Raw genomic sequence first — 24,729 nt, 5'->3', positions numbered from 1 at the left:
TAGCATTAAGCCTTAGAGCAGGGAGTGTATAACGTGAGAAAAACTTGGAGGACTTTGAAAAGTGAATGGGGAGAGTTGTGGCTTGCAGGTGGTGGCACCAGGAACTAAGGAACAAACTATGAACAAGAAAATGGGGTTGTTGCCTTGCACTGAGTGTACTCAGTAAGTGGAGTGAAATGGCAAGAAAAAAGCAGATCTGTGGGACAAGAGAAAGGGAGGAAGTGAATTACTCTAGAAGAGAGAAGGGAAGAAGCCAAAATCTATTAGTAACTGTGGACCTGTGTCAATTTACCAACAGGAATCAAAACAGAACATTTTGATATAACAGATAAAAAAGTCACAGTATTCCAAAATTTTAGTAAGATTCTGGTATCTACAATTAAGAATAACTTTAATGAGAAGTGAGAGTGAGAATTGAAATTTCCATACAGAGTAAGAATTAGGTTGAGATTTTTAGGTTTTAACCACTGTTCAGTGTATTTCAGAATATACAGCATTGCATTCTAGTCTGCCTGGTCTTGTGGGGGGGTGAAGGGAGGAGGAGCGGGGTACATGATGAAATCCAGGAGGGTCGGAGTGAAACGTTAATTTAAAAATTTACATTGTTATAAAAGCACATATACTGTGCTGGGTATTATTTGAACAAATAAAGCAGTTTTGGAATGAAAACTTATAATGGAATCCGTAATACCTAGGTTTGAATTTGTTTATAAATGTGGCAAATTAGTATGTGTGGATGGATTTTGCTAATTTGCAATGTGGAGAGATAGAAGTGGAGAGTTTGTTAGAGATAAAAGTCCTGTGAAAAAAGAATATGATGAAAAAATTCTGGGATTTTTTTTGTTTGTTTGTTTGTTTTATTGCTGTGTGTTTGCTCCACCTGGTGGATTTTGTTGAAAGTGTTTTAATCCATGTTAATGAAAAGACTGCCCTGCACACAATTTACAGTAAGATGAATCTTTTGTTTTATTTTTGTTGCTGTGAAAAATAGTTTAATTCCTATCAAGGTCAAAACATTTATGTCTTTTGTTCAGTATTTTCATTGCATTGAAAGTAATATTTATTGTTTCTTCTGGCTCAGAAATGTAATACATGCTCACTTCAGAAGATTTGGAAAATAGAGAAAAATTAAAAGAGGAAAATAAACATGATTTATAATTTCATCACCCAGAATCATTGCATTATTTTTAAGAATAGATGTTATCAGAAGAGGACCACTTTTGCATTTACATTTATTTAAAGATATGTAGAGTGTTAAATATTATGCCAAAGTGTGATTGATGAAGATTATTATAATTATTTTTGGGCACATGCTGCCTTTAAAATTCCCAGTCTCTAAAAAAAAACCAGTGTTTTGCAGGAACTGCATTTGCTAAGCTACATGTCTACAGAAGGCAAAGGTAGTAGAGATTAAAGGTACCTCATGCATTCATAGGGCTGTTCATACGGGTGACGAGATCTGTTGTTCGCTGGACTTACACAGATTGCTTTCTTTAGAAATCTTAAGGAGTCAGTTGTGCTTTGATCATCTTATTGTTTTCCTTAGGTTATTCTTTTTTTCTCCTTTAGTCTCTAAAAGCTCTGTAACAGAAGGTGAAGTTTTGAAAACAGTGTCTCCATATGCAAGGGATTTGGAGACCTTTTTATTGTCTTTAAAATTGTCATTCACAGTCCTCATTAGCATTTATTGTTGCAAGCATACAGGCAGAAAATGTGAAATTGGTATGTCATGAATAGCCCCACAGAGCTCTCGAGCCCTCCGAGTTTGCCTGCATGTGGTGTGGGCTGGGCTTTGAGGGAAAGCTGTCCAGATGGCTGCCTGCACAGGGCAGAGCTGCAGGTTTTTGTCTCTGGTGCTGGGAGGAGGGTAAGTTCATCGGAGCATACGCCATCACCCTTGCTTTTTAACAAAACTAACTTGCCGTTAGTTAGGATGGGGAGGTGGTGACATTGAAACAAAGGTTTTCCATAGAGTGTTACAGTCCTTGTCAAATGGGTAAGAGATGAGTATAGAGTGTCTTCTACATTATCTGAGTGATTTTTGTAGCTATAAAACATAGGAGGAAACTAAATGGCAACTTATTTGCAGATTTTACATGCAAGTGTATACTTTTTAAGGTTGATTGTTTTTATGGGAATATGCTTTTGTATGAAGAGAGAGTTGGTATAGCTAGTATAAAGCCTTGTGGATTACTAAGGAAGTGTTTTACTTTAAAATTTTAAAAAATAATTTAACCCTTTGCTGGTGCCTATGGATTAATCTACATTTAATGATATTAGTAGGTTTGAAGTTTGCATTTAACATTCAGACAATGCAAGTGTTAAATCTGTTTAACATTTCAGAATTTTTTTGAATATTAGGTACTGAAAATCAAAAGTTGGTGGTGGAAAAGAACTGCAATATATTGTGATATTTTAAAGGCCTCGGCACTGTTAGAAACAATTCATAATAATTACAAATACAGATTTTGTTTTTGCACGTGACAGTTCATCTTAAACAGATTTCATTTTGTAGAAATATACATACGTGCTCCCTACATACTTAAATGTAATAATACACATCTTTTCATTCATATGTAGAGAACATTATACTTCAACCAGAGTTAAGAATCAAATACGGTGCCTAAAAAACTTTTGGAATGATATAACTAACATTTTATTCTGAAGGTGGAAAAAAAAAGATCATAGAGACTCTTGGGCTTATCAGCTTAGGTAATCATTATTATTTAAAAGTTTGTTGTGATTGGCATCTTCAAATTACAGTTTAGAGCACATTATTAACTCACTTTAACTGATTGGAGAAACAAAAATCAAAGGGACCTGAGTCCTTTGGTTTGACATGTCACAGGTGAAGGGAAAGGGTCATGACTTCTAGTTCTTGACCTGCCACTTGCCCTGGTAGATTTGGATTTCTCCACAGACCATATAGCATGTTCTCCATGGGACACTGTTTTGTATGGTGCTTTGTCATCTAGTTGCAAATGATCCGAGCAGCGAAGCTTTTCTGCTGCTGTGATGTCTGGTATAATCACCTATTAAGATAAGCTTCCTCTATCCAGCATGTTTTCTTTGACTTGATTCCATCTTATTGCTAGCACTTAGGCTCTCTTGGATAGCCCTAAATAACCCTTTGACCCCATGATGTTTATACACCCTTCAAATTCTTAAGATGGCAGTGATGTCTCCTGTTCTTTTGTCATTTAAGCAAAGCTCTTGTGAGCTCTTCTGTGGGCTGGCTGAAAGTTATGGAGACAAAAATGCTTGCCAGTCATTTCCCCCAAAGGAAATATTTGAGGGAAATAGCATGAATGTATCCAGTTGTTTACAACAGACTTTTATATAAAGGAGGTTAAAATGACAGATATTCTCTTACCTTTATAAAATACTTTAATGAACTTTTTAACTTAATTATTTTCTATCCCACTCATTTCTTTCTGGTTGGCTGCATCTTATGTTGTTGCCTAACTAAAACATAAACCGTTTGTTTTTCTTGCAGACAAAGTATAATTGGATTTATCTTTGTCAGGAGACAATCTATTATGGCTTTTATTTAATACAGTTTCAAATGTCTTTCAGTGGCAGAAACAAATTAATGTACATTTTTATTAGGTGTTGTATCTATTTAATTGACTGTCAAAGTGATGAGAAGTTAGGAAATCATCCAAAAGAGAGGTCCATCTCCCGTAGCCCAACAGCTCACACATTAGGTAGGTTTGCCCTGCCAGTGGGTTGCCTTTAGAAAACACTAATAGCTTCCAGCTGGGTGGAAAATCAAAACCTTTGGGGTCTGACAAAACTAGCAGATTTGAATTTGAAAGCAGAGCTAATGCCTCCATTTTATTTTTTACCACTCGCCCATAAAACATTATTTTCCAATATGTCAGCCTCATTTGGTGGCCAGTGGTCTGAAATTGAAAGTGGAACAAGCAAGCGGAGAAATCTGGACATTAGTGAGTCCGCCCTTTCAAGCTGGTGTGCCACTTTGTGGACAGGTCTCCCCTAAGAGCAGGGGGGTCTTAATGACCATTCATCAATGCTCATTGGCTGATCATTGAGTGCCTTCTCATTCAGTTTATCAAGTCTTGCACATAAAAAGTCAGAATAAGCCTTATTCAGCTTTGTTAAAGGCAACCAGGAGTAAAATGCTCTATTTGAACCCATTTTGCCCTGTTTTTTCACTTTGTTAATGCAGCCCTGCTTAAATGAGTGCCTTTATTGGGTCGGTTAGAATATCTGAAACTATTAATTCTCTTGTATTGAATAGCTGGTGGCAGGCCAGAGCAGATGGGGTAGGAAGGTATTTGGTTGGGTATATTGCTTTCAATTAGGATCAATGAGGTTTCAGCTCCTTTGAATTAACTCACTTAATACCTACTGTGTGAAGTCACAGTGTATCACAACAGCCTGGTAGGAGCAAGTGGAAAGTTGAGAAGACCTGTGGAAAAGCTTTAACTCAAACTCTTCCTTCACCAGTGCAGAGAGCTTTCATTAACTGCAATTTCAGTAGACTGCTAGTCCCTATTGGTAAGTCAGGTTTGAACAAAGGAAAAATCTGTACTATAGGGATGGTCTGTTTTGGAAACAAGTGGAAAATACCTTAGAGTAATACAATACCATAATGTCCTTCTAGTGAATGAGCTAAATATACTGTCAGAAATTTATGTATTATTTTGGGAGCTGGGCATTCAGTTGTTGACTAAATGTACTGATTTGGAAAGTGATGTTTTAGATGACTCCCTTTAAAAAAAATTGCCTTAAAAATGCTCTGTGTTCTTAATTAAAAGACGTGCATTAACTGACATGGTTCTTCTAAGGAAGACACTTAATTGGTCAGCAATGTATTCTTTGTTATTGTTTTGAATATATTTTAATTTTTAGAGATATGTTTCCTAATGGTAATGCAGGTCGGTGTTTTATGCCAGGGAAAACTTCCACAATACATACTCTTTTTTCCCACTCACTTACATAAATGTATTCATCATGTTATTGATTGTCTATTTTTATTATACAATTTGAATGTTAGAGATCTTGGCTCCTTATACTCTTTTTTTTTTTTTTTTTTTTTAATTAAAGGGAAAGTTACCTCTGTCTAAGTAACTGTATAGAACTATAGAACTATGCATCCAGGCTTTCCTGTTCAGGGAGAACTGCCAAATGGGGTTGCTGCTTTGCTTGCCTCCATGGCTTAAAGGATAAGAGGAGGAAACTGGTTCCTGAAGAAAAATGCTGAACTAGTCTCAGGTGCACACACACTCAGGCCCTTTCTGCAATCAGATTTCTAGGTGAGAATCTCCAGGGATCCAGGTTTTGTTGATGTGGATCAATTTAAAGTGGCAATTACTGTAGTCAGATAACAGCTTAAAAAGCTTTTTTACACATAGAAAAGATACATAATCACACAGCATATGGAACTTCAATTTTCTGAGCTGTGGTTTAAGGACTTGCTGTGTACCGATATTAAGACCCAGTTTTAAAACCGGTTATCATCCAGTTTTCTTAAAGTGTATTGCATTTTTGTCCTATGATTTTCTATTTTAGAAGTGATTCACCATGCATATTGATGAAAGTTGGGTTTCCCACTGTGAAAATGTTCTCTTTCTAACATAGGTATAGTATTAAAAAGAAAATCAGTGGCATGCAGCATTGAGTGGCTTAAAAAAAAAATACTCTCTTTAAAAATGAAAATCTGCAGATTTAGGATGCTGGATTCCATAAAGGCCCTTATAGCAGGGCTTAATTGATTATCCACCCATGCCTGCTATAAAGCTTTCTGTCATAAGAATGTTTGAACTCGGTGCATAACTGTTCTGAAATCCATTACACAGAACCTCATTACAAGTGACATCTAACTAAGATGAACAAAAAGATTGGCCTCATAAATAGGGTGCAGTACACTATTAGTGACAGAACAGAGTAATCATTATGAATTATAGTCATTTTACAAGTTGTCTCTGACAGTGATGGATTTTTGAGGGGTTCACTAGATGAAGCAGCACTTCTTGGACGCAGTATTTGAGGACTGTAAAAGTCCTTATTGATTGACACTGTTTACCAAAGATGATCTGTTCTTAGTTTGTGCAGGGTATGTGTGTACACGGGCATGCTTTGAAACAGGTTGTGTGCACTCTTGGGATAAGGTGTAGGAAGGGTGAGGAGGTAGAAGTCAAGAGTCACTACCTCTATTTTCAGATGGGTTTTTATGGTTTCTTTGAGGCAGCAAGTAGAGGGAAAATCAATCTGATAAGGGCTAAAAGCATATCGAAAGTGTAGAATAAGCACAGGATGAGTTGCAAAACTGTGAAGGCAGAGCAAGAGTTAAGGGGGATGCTCCCGGCTGTCATATTCATGGAGCTTGTGGGCTGGTCAGAGGCTCCTAAGTAGAATTGTTTCTGTGTTGATACTGGATTGAACATACACTGGAAAGGTAAAGCCTGAGGGGGTCTGTCTCATCATGTGTCGTGTTGTTAACCTCACAGAGACCTAGGAAAGATTTGCAGGTGTTAAACTGAGGAAGAGTTTTAGAAGTGAACAGTATTTTCCTTCTGCCTGGCATTTTTGTGTGTGTAGAAAAGTCATGCAAGGCAGGCAGGCATATGTTTCTCCTGTGAGGCAAGGATGTTTTACAAAGGACTAAAGAGGGACTGCTGAGAGGAAAATAGCCAGCTTTAGATAAAGCACTATAACAAAGGCTCTAGTTTTATATATCATGGTGTCCATTAAAGCTTAATAGAGAAGAGTCCATTGAACCTGGCTGGGTATGTGTTATTCATGGGAAGGATAAGCATTTAAGAGCGTGCAAAAAAATCAGAAATCAGGAGGACATGATGGTTCAGATTTTGAAAAGGCTTTACAGTGAAGATTTTGTTTTCATCTCCCATGGATCTCTATGCAAGGTAGAGGAGAGTAAGCTAAGAATGTTTGGAGCATATCAACACAGGGATCCCAGGGGGTTAAAAGCACGCTAGTAAAATAAAAGTGGTCTGCTTCTGCTTCTCAAAAGTGTTCTATTTTACACATACTACTGAGAAGCTGACAAAGGAAATGATTCTGATACTTTGTTCAGTCTGATAAACTGGCACAGTATACACCGTCTTAGAACATTTTTTATACTGTTTTTGACTTCCAGTTCAATAAACAAGCTTTGAGGTCTGTGCCTGTGTTTGTTTTTTTTTTTTAAATAAAGTTCCAAATTATGGGGGTTAACATGCAAAGGTGGAAAGGACAGCTTTCATTGTGAGCAGTGGTAGGGGGCCAGGTCTACTTTCTATTGTTTTGGCAAAATAAGGGTTAAGTTGTAACGGGCTGGGGGTGGTGGTGAATGAATTATTCAGCATTTAGCTTATCATTCTGCATTTTACTTTTCCATTCTTTGGTGCTCTGGAACTTGCTGAGAGAGGTAGAGTGGGTAAGGGGAGGCAGGGGTTGTGATACTTTGCATACACATCCCTGTCATTGTTCTGCCTGAAGAGACAGGGCTGGGTTCAAGGCCACATGTGCTCCTGTCATCATCCACATTTCTGCTCCAAGTGCAATCCGGAGTGTCAGCTCTCCATCTGTCTCTGCCTGGCAGGCGCACGCGCCCAGCACCCTGCCTTGGGCTATGCCGCCCCAGCCCCTTCTGACGGCCCTCCTCTCTCTGCCGGTGCCCATTCCAGAACAGGAGGCATGAGCCCTGAGCACGCTTGCTCTTAGGAGAGAGCCACTTTCTGTGTGTTCGCTGGATTCAGGGATGCCTGGTGAGTTAGCCCTGCTCTGCTTTCTCTCTGTGGTTTTGAAATGAAGAAAGCTTACTTTTTATTATGCTTGGAAAAATACCTTCTGCCCCACGGTGAGCTGTATTTTACGTGGGCAGGCAGAGGCTGGGGGTGACAGAGTTGAGATGTGGAAAGCGGCATAAAAAGAGCCCTCAAAAACCTCGGTACAGGGGTACAGGGTGTGGAACCCTTGCTTTTAAAATGTGGGAGGTGTGTTTTAAAGGCTGAGGGAAAGTACAGCCACATACATGTTTGCCAGAGCAATTTTACTAGAGGGATTTAGCTAAAGTAAGAAGTATTGTTTCTGTTCTGGATTTTGTGACTGTCATCTGTACCTAGTATCCTGGGCATTTCATCTGTGGAGAGAGTTTACAGATTATGGTGGAATACTGGGATAAGGTCTCTTTTAAAAGCTGTTCGTGTCAGAGAAAGTGAAGGAAGCTTTAGGGACTACCAATTATTTCAGTCTTATCCTAAATCACAGTCCTTAGATGTCATCAGGCAAATAATCGAAATCGGTTAATTAAAAATAAAAAGTCTGCTGAATTACTGAAGCTGTTGTGGTCCTGGAAATTTAGTGTATGTCTGTTTCCTCTGAAAAATATTATCTTTGGAGCCTAGAGTGTTTCGGTGATTGTTGCCAGTGAAGGCTCTGCTTATGGAGAGAGAAGCTTGGTAGAAGCCTGTTGGGGAGAGGGTGTTTCTGCTCTTCTCAAGAACTGTATGGATTGCCCTTTACCTACTTTGAGTAGCCTATCTCAGACAAAAAAGGGCAGATAGAGATCCTCCAGCTGGCTGATATGTGCAGATTTTTTGGGTAGGACAGGCAGAAGAGGCTGTACTTGGTCACAGAGTTTGTACACCTCACAGATGGTGTTTTGAAACATTATCTGCCGGTTTTCTGCAAGCACAGTTGTGTGTAGGTATCGCCAGTTGTTTGAAGAATGTTTTTCCCTTTAGGATGTGTCTTGTAGTCCTCATCATTATTGATATATGTGCAGAAAGGATGCATTTGTGACGGAACTGCACCTTTTTTATTAGTTCAGTAGACAAGGGATGTGTGTAGCTGAAATATGGGGAAAATCAATTTACAAAAAGACAATGACTGAGGTCTTTGAAAGGTCATTTTAACTCTTTAAGCGATCATCTTGATTTATATGCACCATGCAGCTAAAGATGTAATGTGCATTGGGTATGTGATGTGGAATCTGTGTGAAAAAGTGCTTGTGTTTTTTATTTAGCCAGAGTATTGTAGTATCGTTTCATCTGATTTTTATGTCATCAGTCAAATCTAATTTGTTTTTATGCTCTTAATTAATATGTGTTAAATGATTGGATTTATTAGTGTTTTGTAGAGTCTATATTTTGTTTTGGTAAAACGAAACCCTATAATAACCCAAAGCAACTTGTGAATGATGATAAGTGAAAGAGATTAGTTAGGACCCTTGCTATCCCATGCTGGTTACATGATTTTAAAGTATTCTTCAAAGCATCCTTATTTAAAATGCATTGAACTATATTTAAGGTTTTAGAATCATTGATAAGTGTGTTTTAGCGTTGTGTTAATATATGACTGGTTCTAAAGCAGTAACCTGAAGTGTGGGCAATGTTTCTCACTGTCTCTTGCTCATCAACTGTGTTAGAAAACCTTGTACTTTGATGCAGAGGACATATTAACAGCTGTGACTATGAGCTTCTGTCAGAATGGCGATACTTGAGCGGTTCTGACACTTGGCTATTTTTGATACCCATCTGCACTTTTTAACCACTACTGTCAGATGGACTACCTCTTAATATATTTTCAGCATATTTTAGTCCATATATATATATACTTACATTAATGGACAGTTTTTACCATCTGGGACAGATTTTATATTTTTAAGTAAGACATTATGTGTGAAAGACTAAAAGGATGTGTTTCCGGTAATCTGATATTGTCGCTGTTTCTTTCTTAAATTTGACTAAGTATTTATATATCAACAATTATTATTATTATTATTTTATTATTATCTTTTTTCCGTAGGTCAGGTATCAGAATTGGATCCTGGTTGTTCCAAACTTGATGTAACAGTTCTCAGATCTAGGACCTTTTTCATAAAAATGGGGGATCCCTGGAAACAGATGTGCACAAACTTATTCAAAGACATACTAATCTGTGGGGATGGGTAGGTAAAGTCTTAGTTTCAGGGTTTCTATAACTATGTCAGTTAATAAAATAAAGAAAAAGCACTTTAGCTGTTGATAGCATACTATTTCAAAAGGAACCATGAAAAGTCAAAGGAGGCCATGCATGCTTTAAAGAAACAGATTAAACTGTTTTGATGATTTAACGCAATATAAGGAAATATCATTTCACTGCCTGTCACTTTGGAACAACTAGATCCTTGTGTTTAAGGAAAGAAAAATGTTTTCTTATGAGAAGGCTAGGAGACGTTTGGCATTACAGTATTTCAGGAGGAGATGGCTCTAAGCTTTCTGATACATTTTTATCAATCTTTGTATAATATTATTAAAGAACATATGTTGACCTACAAAATGCTTTCAGGACTGTTTCCTTAAAAGGACAATAAGTGAGCACAGTCTGTGTAGCCCAGAAATAGTGCTGTTCTTTCAGAAGATGACTAGTATTAGGTCAGACCACCCTTTCTCAATGGTCCTGCTCTCCAGATGTGACTGGAACTTTTTTTTAAGTTCAAGTTTCCAAAAAAAAAAAAAAAAGATTTGTTTTCAAAATCTGGTTTTACTTAAGACATCTCCATCCTGGAGTGCATTTCATAAATTGCCCACATATTTTTCTTAGCAGAGAACTTAACTGGCTGTAATTTTTAACACATGGCCACATCATGTGATATTTTCAAAACACTTACACATAGCTTTAAGAAGGTCCCTGCAGAAATGATCCATCCTCTCACAGCCAGCCTTTTTTTTTTTTAACAGCATATCTGCATTTTCCATTTAGTAGAGCTATATATTATTAGCTTACATTTTTGGGTAGTAAAACAGTGCATCGCTGATTGTAAAACATGGACTTTATTATCTGCTGAAAATTGATTTGGCATTTATAGCCACTGTGTACTAGACTGTTTTTCTGTTTTTAACATCGATGCTTGCAAGTGATGATTTGTGTAAAATCAGAAATGAAATTGCCATGGACAGACAACTGTTAGTGTCCCTAGTAACTGAACATTTGGATAATGCACCTGGTTATTATTTTTTTTATAGATGCATCTAAGTGCTATTATACAAGAACATGAAACACAACAGTCCATTCACTGTCACTCTATTTTTACCTTGCAAGTTGATTTGCCATTGTGTTAGGCTAACTCTTTGCTGTATCAAACAAGCCTCCTGCCAGCTATTAAAGACAACTATACCAGCAGCAAATACCTAATTATAAACGTAGACTGTGCAGACATTACTTTTTTGTAACAAACATTTAGAAGTTCCAGCTTCTCTTCAAACCCTGGCCTTTGAAGTTCCCTTTTTCTTTCTAAATTATTTTCTGTTAATATTTCTGAGTATTTGACCTTTCAGTTCTATATATTTTAAATAATACTTGGAAACTTTTACAAGGTATCTTCCTCTGTAGTTAATAGTATATTGAAAAAGAAAAGCATTTAATCTGTTTTTTGGGGGGAGTGGCTATAACTTTGGACATTTTCATAAGACAACTAGTTTATTGTTATTTCTTAAAATAAGCATTTGCTTAGTAGGCATTATATAGTCCAGAAATGTTTAGTAACTATTTCATCACTACACTGATATTTGATGTTTGCAAGGGAGATACTGTAATAACAATATTCTGAACAGACTTTTGAATCATCAAAGGAACAAATACATTTTAGAGCTGGAAGACTGATCTTGAAAGTGCCTTCAGTTTACAGATGTTGAAACTGAGGATGAAACTGAGGATCACAGAAGTTAAGTGACTTGCTCAGGTGACTTATTAAAGTAAGAAGATTCATCCTCCTTACCAGGCTGCTTCTAAATCTCATATACACGCTACGCTCACTCACATCACCATATTAGTGTCAATCGTACTTTGTTGTCTTTTATCTTCTACCCTGGATTGCTCTTACCATATGCTTTCTCCCCTCCTACTCCATGACTGCAGAGCTATGTGGGAGAAAATTCTGTAACAGTAATCACTTGGCCTGTGGCAAAAGCATGCCATCAAATTTATCTTATAATTGTTTGGAAATTAGAGAGCTTAAATGTGGTTAATTACCTGAGTATTAAGCAGATCAAATAATCTGCTTAGTAAGGCTGTGACAACTCTAAGGTTACTGTAATAAGGAAATTCAGGTAGCAGACCTATGTGGGTTGCTGAAAAATCTATCAGGGACTAAATAACTATGGTTCAGTCTCTCCATGCCATGCACTCGAGGAGTTTTGAGTTCTAGTGCTCCAGGCAGTGAAATAAATAGTAATTATGATATGGAATAACAAGAGCCTGGAGACAGGTAAAGGAACCCAGAGGCAGGTAGTACCTAACTGGATTAGGAGTCAAGGACAGAGCCGGAAGGGTGGGCAGTGGGCTTATTGGAAAGCCTTGCCTGTCTCCTGCTTCTTCAGATTGGATCTCTGTTAATGCAACTTAACATTTTTTAGTTTGTTGTTCTTATACTGAGGATAGGACATTGATTTTTGTTTATTAAATTTTAATATCTGTGTGTGACAGTGGGTATAGTATTTCTTGAAAGCAATTTCTTGGTGTACAGTTGTGGTTATTTGGTAGCTAACAGTATCTAGTGGAATAAGTCATTAACGTAAATGACTCATAACTTGAGAACAATAGGATTTCACACCTGACCAAGAAGCAGGTTTATCTGGCTGGCGCTCTCAAACAGCTGTTTGCATTAATTAATATTAATGTAAATGTACTTCTGAGAATGTCTAGCTTAATTATGTTTTTCAACCCATAGAGTTCCAATCAAAGGAATTGGGATATTCTCTTAATCTCAAAGGGAGTATGGAACTGCCATCTCTGAACATAATAAATCTGATAGTATAGTATAAGCCTTTTATTGAAAACCTATACATGCCAGGCCTCAAGACTAGGCACCTTATATACTTTCTAATCCGCACTACGGTTCTGCAAAGGGTTTCTGTGACCATGTGATCTATTCGAAACCTGAAGGTCAGGTAAATTAAGCATCCCCCCCCCCCCCGATGACCAGGACAGACAGATATCATTAAACGTTAGAGATGGGATTCTCTGGTTTGTCAGCTGATTTTGGATTCCTTTTTTGTTCTTTTTAAGGAGGGGTGAGTCTGTTGCACTTGATGAGAGGATGTTTTGTAATGGAAGCTAGATGGAAACGTTTAAAGGGGGATGTTTGAATTTGAAGTAGAGTAGCATAGAAGGTGGAGTTCTCTGTGCTGAAAAATAAAAATGGAAAAGCATTAGCCTCAGTCATCAAGAACGATCTTGGGTAAAGCAGGTTAGCAAGGTAGTTATTTCTCTTTGTATTTCTACTCCTCTTGAGAGAGTACAATGGGAGTAATAGGCATTGGGGAACTAATGCCATTATTTTGAAAAGTCTAATAGAAATTGTAAATTTACTCCCTGAAAAAGCTGTATAAGTTAACTCAGATATCACCTTTCTATGCTTTTGGAATGAGGAAATCCTGGCTATCTTGTTGATCAGAACCTCAGATGGATGATTTTCTATGTTTTGGATTATAGTAGAAAACTGGAAATCAAATGATGTATTCAACACAGTGGCAGACAAAACTGTTAAACATTGTGTGGTTAAAAAAATATCAGATCTCTTGGTAGTGAGACTGCTGGGTACCCATGGTTCTGCCCCAGGAGGTTCTAGGCAGGCAGAATGTGTTTCCAGAAGATGAGCACAGGTTGTAGGAAAGCAGATTATCTTTTTTCACCATACCTCTCCCCCTCTAAAAAAAGCAGTTGATTTTTAAATTGTGGGCTGTTTTCTCTAGAAGATTTCACTTCTGTTTTCCACGTTTCCCTTTTAAAGGCTAAGTGATAAGTGCAGTCTGTAAAAAGTCTCACTTTATTAGAGGGATTCTTTTAATTCTGTGTGGTTTGTTAACATCATACAGTGTACTTTGATGCTCATGCAAGAAAGTAAATTTGAAAGTACCGATGAGAACATGATACTGTAAAGAGTTTGGTCTTAAGAGCTATGTAATTAGGCAAAAATGCTTTTTAGGAAGAAGGGATATTTAAGGGTGTCTTTATCATGTGTTTATGGCTTTAACAAGAGTCTTAAAAGAGTTTGTCAAAATAAACAGACCAGTCTTAATAATCTGGGATGATTTTGATGGGGTGCTAAGTTATTTAGAACTTTGGGAAAGACAGTTGTGCTTTTGAGCATATCATTACATTTGAACTGCACGATTTAACTTCACTGCCTTCCTTTGGACTTGTTTGGTTTAATGATTCTCAGGTTATTGGGAGGAAAATGCATAATAAAATTTGAGGGTCCTGTGGTAACAATTTATATATTATTTCATTTGAAATGCTTAACATGTGTTCTGACAAAGATATGACTGGAACAAAGAAGGGCCTTGATTCTGACACTTTCCATGTGAGATGGGCATTGTTTCCTCTTTATAATGGTTCTATCTGAACCTATATACTCAGCACTTAAGGCAACACATCATTTGAGAGGTCTGTTAACGTCTTTTTTTTCTTTCTTTCTGCTCTGGCATTAGTTGTATTTGTACAGTCTAGAGACAGGAAAATATTAAAGGAATCAAAATAAAGTTTTTTGTCCTTAGAAAATACTTTATTTTCTTCCAGACTTTCTGGAATGTTCTTAATCATTGGTTTATAAAATACAGAGTGACAGAAACCAGAGGTAAAACTCAACTTCTTAATTACCCAGGCATTCTCTTATATACCAGTGTTTGCTTGCTGAGCGCGAAATAGCCCAAAAAATGGTAAATGTAGATGTGATCAAGCTTTCAAAACTTTTTCAAGTTCTTGCACAATTTAGGAGTCTTTCTAAGGAACTTTGCTGAAAGGGAGAGTTACCTGTTATTATTTATTTGCTACGTAGAGGAATATCATTCTGGCTTTTTTTTTTTTTTTTGGTCCCAATTTTTAATACATCTTATTACTTTTTTTTTTTTAAATGCACTCCTTTAGGAGTCTGGAGAACTGGTTAAAATCTCTGGATCTGCTACCTACCCCCTGTTGTTTTGGGCAAGTAATTTAATTTTGCTGGTGAGGAATATCTTTCTACTTGTTTTCCATTTTTATCTGCACTTCACTCATACTTTCTGGGGGTAAAGCCTTTGGTACTTTGGTACATTTTACTCATATCTTCTGTGGGTAAAGCATATCAGTGTAATGTTAATACACCTTTTTCTAAAAATTCTTGGAGAATTGAACCGTTTTGTAGTGTTTTCCAGAGAGCAGAAGGGTATCTCTTTAAGCAAAGTTGCTTCTGTTTACTTGTTTAAAATTTCTGTACATATTCGTCAGTTATTTTGAATGGCCCTGTTCTTTATACTTAGCTATGTTCTTAATCAGTTTGTGCTGAATATGTTTTATCTTTTGCTTTATGACTTGGATTTATATTATAAACAATTAATATATTGTGTTTTATGAGGCCATCTATCAAAAAGCACAGGGCATTAGGAATGTCAATTACTGGGTGTGAGTCAAGGTTCTTCCACTTAGTGGTGTGATCAGGAGCAAGTAAGTCATTTTACTATCTGCCTGAGCTTCACTTTCTTTGCCTCAGGAACAATTATTCTGTCTTGCTGACTTTTGCTTCACAATACGGTGGGTGGTAATAATGATTGTAAACATGCTGTGTCTCCCTAAAAAGCAGAGTTTACATGCAAACGGTAATTATTAAAGGCAGACAGTGATACTCTGGACTTAAGAATAGGGGACAGCATTTGAATCACACAAAAGGGCTCTAGCCTGTTGTGCTTGGTGAGTTTTGTCTATATTTGATGGGATTTTCTGAGTTTTGTCTACACTTGATAGAATTTTCTCTCTGTTCTTTCTTCTGCCCAACCCCTTCCTGTTTATGTGCCCACACTTTTACCCATTCCAGTAATTTGCTAACTTGGAAACCATATAACCAAACTTAGAATGGCGAGTAAAATAATAAAGTGCATGCTTAACTGAAAACTTGAAAGCCCATCTTGTTTTGTTTTTGTTTTTTCCCCCCATATATTAATAAGTGGCAATTTTAATTTGTGGCATCATTTTAGGTGACTGAGACTTTTCCCTCCTTATTGATTTTCATTTCTCTTGGTAGGAGATGTTGCTAGAGAGTTGAATTCTTTCTAACCTTTTATGTATCCCAAGATACAGACTCCTCTTTGTTTAAAATAATAGACATTTTAAGTATCATCAGCTTTTCTTGATAAAGCTGCCATTTATATTAAGATCTTGATTTCCTCGTTCTAATAATTCCATTCCAGGCTACCTGTGAGGTTGGCATATAGTAGGCAATCAGCAAATGTTTGCTTAATGAATAAGTGAGGATGAGAGGTGAACTGGGATTCACAGAGATTTTAAAGGAAAGAAATAATGCATAAAGCATGTTAATTATGAGGGGAAAAATTAAGAAGTAAATCTTATAAAATTTTTGGTAAATGGTGTTTAATAATCAAGCATTTTCTTTCAGTTAAGGAAAAATAATAAATTAATTTTTTGGCCATACAGGTTTCTTGGCAGCTAGCTGCATATTAGTTAATTGCATATTGCATGTATTATAAATCTGATAGTTTATCATGATAATATTTACTAGAAGTATGATACAATATATAACACTTAAGAAGAACACTTTCTGACAGAATTGCTGAAATTAGAAACAAAGTCCAGGGCTTTTGACATTTGTAATATTTGGGGAAATTAGCGCTCCCTCTACCTGGGCACTTGCATGTAGTGGGAGGATGGGTGTAAGGTGTCCGTGTTCCAGCAGACATATTGAGTAAGATTCTAGCAAAAGACAAATATTAACAAAATATTTTCATCTTTTCACTTACACAGTAAATTCCATCAACAGTTTCTTCTACCAGTAATCTTAGATGAGTAGCAGATTGATAGGCTGATAAAATTTAACCTAAAGACTCCAGAGAGATTGCTAAAGTAATTCATTCAGTGCCTGATATGTAATTTCTTGAAAGACATACAATTTCTTATAACAGTGAAACTTTCTTTAAATATTTTTGTCCTCTTACGTTTCAACATACACATTGAATCCTTTGAAAGGGATAGGAGGGCAGGTTTGAGTTTCAGAGAATATCATTCATTACCTTGTATGCCTTGGAAGAATAATCTTGCTAATTTGACACATATTTGGTAAGTACTTCTCTTAATTTGTGCCTTTAAAAAATTTATAGAAGGGTCAGTGTAGCTTATCAACTGAGTGGCTCTGTTTTTACAAGGATATTGCTGATACTCTCTGCATGGATTACAGACTTTCCAAGGGTCATTGGAGCACTTTGGAAACATGGTGTAGAATGATGTAATTAAGTGGTTCTTAAAGTGGGGTGCATGGACCAGCAGTATCAGCATCAACCAGGAACTTAATTGGAAATGCATATTTTCACCCCCTCTGCAAACTTAATCAGGAACTCTGGGGGTAGCCCAGTAATCTATGTTTGAACAAGCTCTCAGAGGATTCTGAAGCATATTTAAATTTGAGAATCACGGTTGTAAATCGTCGTTTTTTGGTCTCCTTGTGTAGTCTAGAGGAAATACCCTTTTTTTTTTAATCATGGGGGTCCCAATGAATGGAAATCAAGGCAAGTTACTGTTTTAAATGATGTACCTAAAAAAAATAAAACTCAATAAAAAAATAAATAAAACGCAATAAATAAACTCAAGAAATTACAAATAATGTGTTTGTTCAGAGCCTTGGTTTCTAATAGCGTATTTGGATGCCTACACAGTATAGCTAAATTGAATGAGATAGTTAAGAGAAGGTACATTTCAACTCAATTCTGTGGTGTTGTTTATTCTGATAGTTACTTTTAAAGAAGTGAGTCTATTTCATTGCCCTCAGGTACCATTTATTATACCCTTTTCTTGTTTTGAGGCCACCTTCTGATTATTCAAAATTTTGAGTCTAGCTTGATCATCTTTAGAGAATATTTAGATAGACTTCAATTTCACAGTAATATCAGGTAATTCAGAAAGTTTAGATATATAAAAGTATTCTTTTTATTTTTCTCTGTGTTGAACATAAATAAGCATTCAGCGTAATTACAGATGTTTCATCAGTAGTGTCTGGAGAAGATTGAGGTCTTACATCTCCTGTATCTGCTGCTGTTCTCTTTTGTGCTTGGTGCAACTTCGGTAAGCATAGTCTGACACGCTTTGTGGCCTTTGCCTCCTGTGATAAAATAGATTGAAATGATTTCTGACACCATCTGGTGAAGAGGAGCAGCCCTGGAGGACTGTGCTTTGAGAGAAAGTAACTGAATGCTGAGAAATGTGGAAGTCTAGGGACACAAGGCAAAGGATTTTTTTTTTTTTTTTTTTTTTTAAAGAGCATGAACATTAATACATCTTCTTGAGGTTTGATGGGACATGTACTGCCTACTGCCCCATCTGGTGCTTATGATAGCATGGCATATTAGCATGCTGCAAGTTCATAATGTATTCAGGGGGAGGAAACATCCCTTGCATACCAATTGAGGCATCCTCTCTTTCAGAACTGCTTTTGAATTTCAATGATGTTTATATCTTCCAAGCCTTGACCAAAGAGAGCATTTCTGCTCTAAGGAATAACATGAGTGAGTGAGAGTGTGTGTGTGTGTGTTCATGTTCTCTCCTATTCCCCCATTAATTTATCTTCCTCCCTTTTTTCTTGATGAAATTATAAGTAGTTATTAATATTATGTTTTATGACTTTTAATGCTTTCTGTTTTGAAACCGTGTAATACTTTGTTATTATTTCACTTATGGCACTTAAAACGTTTTGCCTTGTGAAATTGTGTAGTTGTCCCCTTGTAGATTGAACACTTTTTTAAGGGTCAGGCCTGTATCTAATTATGTATATGTCTCCATGGCACCTAGAGTTCACTCATCCATTTAAAAAATATGTATTTACTGAGCTCACACTGTGGGTGTGGCACTGTTCTAGGTACTGAGTAAGACTGGTGGGTCTTTTTTCCTTTCAGGGCATTTGTATTTTAGTTGGGAAGAGACAAACAATAAACAGAGAAACAGATACATCTCCTAGATAATTTCAGATAGGGATAAGTAAAATTAAAAAACAGGCTAAGGTTTCCCTGGTGGCACAGTAGTTAAGAATCCGCCTGCCAATGCAGGGGACACAGGTTCGAGCCCTGGTCCAGGAAGATCCCACATGCTGCAGAGCAGCCAAGCCCGTGTGCCACAACTACTGAGCCTGTGCTCTAGAGCCCTTGAGCCAAAACTACTGAAGCCCTCATGCCTCGAGCCCGTGCTCTGCAACAAGAGAAGCCACCGCAGTGAGAATCCCGTGCACTGGAATGAAGAGTAGCCCCCGCTCTCCACAACTAGAGAAAAGCCCACGCACAGCAACGAAGACCCAACACGGCCAAAAATAAATACATTTATTAAAGAAACAAACAAACAAAAAATAGGCCAGAGGGAGGGTGGGTGAGTGGGGCCACTTATTTAGATTGGATTGTCACCTTTAATGAGGTGATATTTTTGTGGAGACCTGAAGGATCTGAAGAGTTAGTGGCAGAGGAATAGAAAGTTCAAAAGCCCGGAGGTGAAAATATGGTCGGCATTTTCAAAGGTAGTTCAAGCCAAGTTCAGGGGTTAGCCCATTGCTAGGAGTTGGGATTTTATTCTGAATGTGTCAGAAGCCATCAAAAGCGACATGGTCTTAAAGGATAACTTGAGCTGCTATATGTCATGTTCTTAGTAGGCACTAAAAAACTATCAGAGGAATGAGATGAGCCTTTAAATACATGCAGGCACTCTGTTGAATTGGAATTAGCATGAATTTTAGAATCAGCAAAAACATCTCTTGGATTCTGACCTTGATGTTTGACTTTGAGCAATTTTTTAACCTTTTTTAGCTCATGTCTTCTCATCTGTTGAAAGGGAAAATTAGTACCTAAAATCATGGTATTATTGTGAGAATAAGTGAGGTAATTCACTTAAAAGACCTAGCACAGGGCCCAGTTAATAACAGGAGCCTGATCTACCAGTGACACACACTGATCATAATAAAACATCAGGATGGTTTCGAGGATTATTTAAACAGTTGGCATCATCTCGTTGGGGATCCTTTTCTGGTACTGTTGTCCTCTTAATAAAACACTTAACATAGTGCCAGGGTAGTCGTGTGTGGTATCTGCAGTCTCTTGCTCTTGATCTAGAATCATGTAAGGAAGGAAACTCAGGGAATTCTATGGCAAAGTCCATGCCCAGTGAAACAACCTGGGATTGAAAAAAATTTTTTTTCTTCTTCTTAGCCAGAGTTTATCTCAGTGAACTTGAAAAATGTGTACAAGTAACACTGTTTTTTGTTTGTTTGTTTTTTGTTTTTTTTGAGAAATCTTAACCTGAGGAAGTCAAATTGCCTTCTGAATTGGAGTGAAAATTGTGATTATATGAAGGATATTGTAAAAAGAGTTTTAATTCATAAAGCAGTAACTGTTGATTAGTTAGTTGCATAGTAGATATAAACCTTTTGAAAGGAATTTTTAATGCGCTCAAGTGGAGAAAATAAGGCACTCCGTAGTTTTTGCATGCATGATGCACTTAATTGCAAGAAACTATTCTGTGACTGTTTTCATTTAGTCTGTGAGGCAGTGTTTAGGTTGTCAGACTTTCTGTAGAAGAATTGTGGGGTTGGGGGGCGGGGGCAGATGTTGCTGGTGGTTAAATGTCTAAAGAGAGTTCCAAGTTACTATTGTCTTGGACATAATCTTATCAAATATATGGATTAGTTGAGTTATTCTTTAAACTCACTCCCCACTTTTACAATCATGTATTTGTTTTTGGCTAGAGGTTCTCCGCTCCTCAATCAGTAGATTTTTTTTTTTTATTATATCCATTCCCCCGCCACCCAACAGTCAGGAAAGCAAATAATGCTTAAGGAATGTGGAGGGGGAGGTAGTGTGTACTTAACGCGATTCTTGAAATGTTTTTTGATGTCCTACAGAACTGTACAGAGCTGTTGACAGCTGCATGTTGTGTGAGAGGAGTCACATTTATTGCTGCTGAATTCTGGCTGGAGTGTAAGAAGAAGGGTGGGAAGGTAGAAGAGCCGTAGAAGTTTGGGAGGCAGAATCACAGTTCAGAATACGGCAGCTGGCTGTTGTCTCCTAAGATTGATCATTTTCCTTGGTTAAGCACCAGTTGGATTCTTAACAACAGCATCTTTCAGAAGTGATGGGTTTGCAAGGCTTCAGGAAAATTCAGAGGGGATCATTTCCTCACTGAGAAATAGCCTTACAGAAACTTTGTAGGCCATCCCAAATGTTGTCTGTTCAGCACCCTGCTTGCATCCTCATCCTACCCTGCAGGATGCCACGAATACAGATACTTGAGTCATATTTGTTTTCCTCTAGAAAGAGAGGAGAAGGAAAAGCTGGCTGATCAGGTGAGATAGACATATACATTAGTAAATGTTGGGTCTAGCAGACAGGAAGGAGCCTGACACGTAGAACCTGTGTGGTGCAGTGCCACATCTGACCTAGGCCCCATGCCTCCTCATTTTAGTTTGGTTTACAAGATATAATATTACAAACGACACTATTGGATGTCTCCTCTCTTGTCTACTAAGGACGGTGATCATATCTTGGATAATGGGATAATCCCCCAGTTTGTGATTATTTTCAGTTACTTTGCGATTATTTTCAGTTACTTTGCAAGGGTGACCTTTTTTTTTTTTTTTTTTTTTTTTGCGGTATGCAGGCCTCTCATTGTTGTGGGCTCTCCCGTTGCGGAGCACAGGCTCCGGACGCGCAGGCTCAGCGGCCATGGCTCACGGGCCCAGCTGCTCCACGGCATGTGGGATCTTCCCGGACCGGGGCACGAACCCGCGTCCCCTGCATCGGCAGGTGGACTCTCAACCACTGCGCCACCAGGGGAGCCCTGACCTTTATTTTTGACCAATTTCTCTCACTTGCTTTTTTTTTGGTTTCTAATAGTAGAAACAGGCAGCACACCTCAAAACTTGTTTCCTTAGAACATATTTAAAGATACTGCACACAGTCTATCTAGTTAAAACGAACGTCTCACCTTCAAAAGACCAGGCTGGGTGTCAGATCTGTGCTTTGTTCTCTCTGTTGGTCCGTCTGTTTTTCTCTTTCTTCCTGCCTCCATTTCTCTGTCCTTCCTTCCACAACACGCTTTACAGAGGTTATAATATTTCTAGGGATTTAACCCATAACAAGCTTCAGTCATACTAAAGTCATATTGCACACACAGTGTCTGAATAACAATTTGCTCTATCTTCCCCCAGTTTAAGAATGAAGGAAGGGCAGGGCCTAGTCATCATTTACTGACACTTCATAAATTTCTTTTTTTTTTTTTTTTTGGCGGTACGCGGACCTCTCACCGCCGCGGCCTCTCCCGCCGCGGAGCACAGGCTCCGGATGTGCAGGCCCAGCGGCCGTGGCCCACGGGCCCAGCCGCTCCGCGGCATGTAGGATCCTCCCGGACCGAGACACGAACCCATGTCCCCCGCATCGGCAGGCGGACTCTCAACCACTGCGCCACGAGGGAAGCCCGACACTTCATAAATTTTGACAAAATCAGAATTTCTTGAAGATATGAAAAAAACTATATTTTATGTTCATTTAAGCAATCAGTATATTACAATTAATTATAAAGTGTTTACATTTCAAGTCACGGAAGTGGGTGAATAGATAAAATGGGTGTGGCATCCTTTGCTCTAGTGAAACCTCTGAGGCAGTTTTGGGACAAATTGTTTGAGGTCAAGGACTCTTGTCTTTTATTTCTTTTTTACCCATAGAGCCTAGCACAGTGTTTTATACATAATATGGGTGATCAGTGTCTCATAAAAATAACCTGTAACTCAATCATAACAGTTCTATGATTGATACATTCATTTAATCAGTTGTATAGCAAGTATTGATTGAGCTGTCTTAATATCTGCTACACCATTTTCTAGCCCCTGGGGACGAGTCAGTGAATAAAGCATGCTCAATTCCTTGCCCTCATAGGACCTAATTCCAGTGTATGTGGGGTAGGTGTGTGGGGGGGTGGGAGGACAGGAGTGGACAGTAAATGATAAGCATAAAACATAAGCGAATTCTGTAGTATGTTCGAAGATGATAATTACGGAAAAATTGGGCAGGATAAGAAAGGTCCTTAGGACTGTTAGGGCAAGGGGTCAGCTTGCAGTTTTAATTTGGGTGGTTGAAATGGGCCTCTTTGAGAAGGGACTTTTGAACAGAGGTTTCATGTGGCTATATGGGGGGAGAACATAAAAATGGAGAGGTGGAAGGGCTGGAGTGTGGCCTTTCAGGGACAGGAAGGAGGCAGCCATTGTGGCTTGGTTGGACCCGGGTGAGGATGGATGTGCACTGGGAGATCAGACTCTAGAGAGGTGGCAGGGAGAGGGAAGGGGAGACCATGTGTTTCTCTTTAGGCCATTAAGGACTTTCCTGTCTAACAGATTGAACACTCATCCCAGGTAATCTCTGTCCAGCACCTCTGCATGATGCCATAACATCAGGTATTTAACAGTGTCTCAATCTGAAGACCTCATTGTGCCTCGAATTCCTATTATTGATTATTCTGTGCATCATGCAGATTATTTTACTATCATTGGTATTCAATCCAGTTTGTTTGCTTTCTGGTTCTTTGTATTGCAGGGGTGAGTCCTTTAAGCTAAGCACCACTCTATAGAGTGCTAGGCAAGGCTGCATGTTCAGTCTCCTTTGGGTCCTGACTGCTGTCCTCTAGTACTTTTAAGCCCATTTTGGGTGTGATGTGCTGAGGGACAGACATTTGCCAACGGTAAATGAACAGTTGAGCTGGAGTAATATCAAAAATCTTTGTGTAAAAAAATGTGTTTGTATACAGGGACATTATTTGCTACTCTTATTATAAGCTATGGTTTAGAATCTCCTTCCACATTTCTCTTCTCTGAAATTTTTTAATTCTTTTAATTTTTGGCCGTGCCACGCGGCTTGCAGGATCTTAGTTCCCTGACCAGGGATCAAACCTGTGCCCTTGGCAGTGAAAGTGTAGAGTCCTAACCACTGGACTGCCAGGGAATTCCCTTTATTTTGGTTTTTGTTTTCTTTTCTTTATAATTAACAGTCCCCATGTTGAGGTCTGTTATGCAGCCTCCCTACTGCCCTTGAAATGGGTTTCACTGGTACAGGTTACCCTGGCATCATCTATTAGTATATGAGAAGTCAACTGTGCAGTGAAACTCATTTCTTTCTTCTTTCAAGGCAGAGACAGTCTGGAATGATACATGAATGGACCTAAGGTATTGATGAAATATTTGTGTCCTCTGGGAGAACACAGGCTACGGTGTAGACTTCCTGTGTAGCAGTAATGTCAGTTTAATTATCTGAATAATTTCCTTGGACTCACTTAAAATTTCTGATTTCTATGAGGTTGCTGCCCCATCTCAAAGTAGCTGAGTTGTAGTGGCTTCATAGGCATCATCTCAAAGTATAACTGAGTTTTAGTGGCTGCACATTAGAGAGGATTCATTTTAATGTGAAAAATATTTAGCTACTGACTCTGGGAAGGACTTGTGCAAAGCACTGCAGGGGTTTCAGAGAGAGGACATAGTCCCAGCACTGAAGGAACTTGAAGTCTAGCAGGGGATGTAAAGTTGAGATAATGGTTGCCATGGAAATTGAGAGCCAGGAAAGTGGAGATTAACTGGGAAGAAATTGCAAGAGGCAGTGAGGGCCCAGATCAGCATGGTAGGAATTTAAATGCCCCAAGGAGCTGGAGACTATGGGATAGGAGTTCATTGAATTTGTGCTGTTATTTGGGAGAAAACGGGGAGCAGAATCAAGAATGCTGCTG

The 24,729-nt window shown here is 38.1% G+C and overlaps 1 protein-coding gene across 1 annotated transcript in view; it reads left to right on the top strand.

The window, feature by feature from the left end:
* RUNX1T1 (RUNX1 partner transcriptional co-repressor 1) overlaps window positions 1-24,729 on the top strand; it is a 109,110-nt gene that overhangs the window by 5,545 nt on the left and 78,836 nt on the right. The gene's annotated exons all lie outside the window — the stretch shown is intronic.

This window comes from Phocoena phocoena, chromosome 17 (genome assembly GCF_963924675.1).
Source record: "Phocoena phocoena chromosome 17, mPhoPho1.1, whole genome shotgun sequence".
Taxonomy (NCBI): domain Eukaryota; kingdom Metazoa; phylum Chordata; class Mammalia; order Artiodactyla; family Phocoenidae; genus Phocoena; species Phocoena phocoena.
This window is presented reverse-complemented; position numbering and strand designations above follow the sequence as displayed.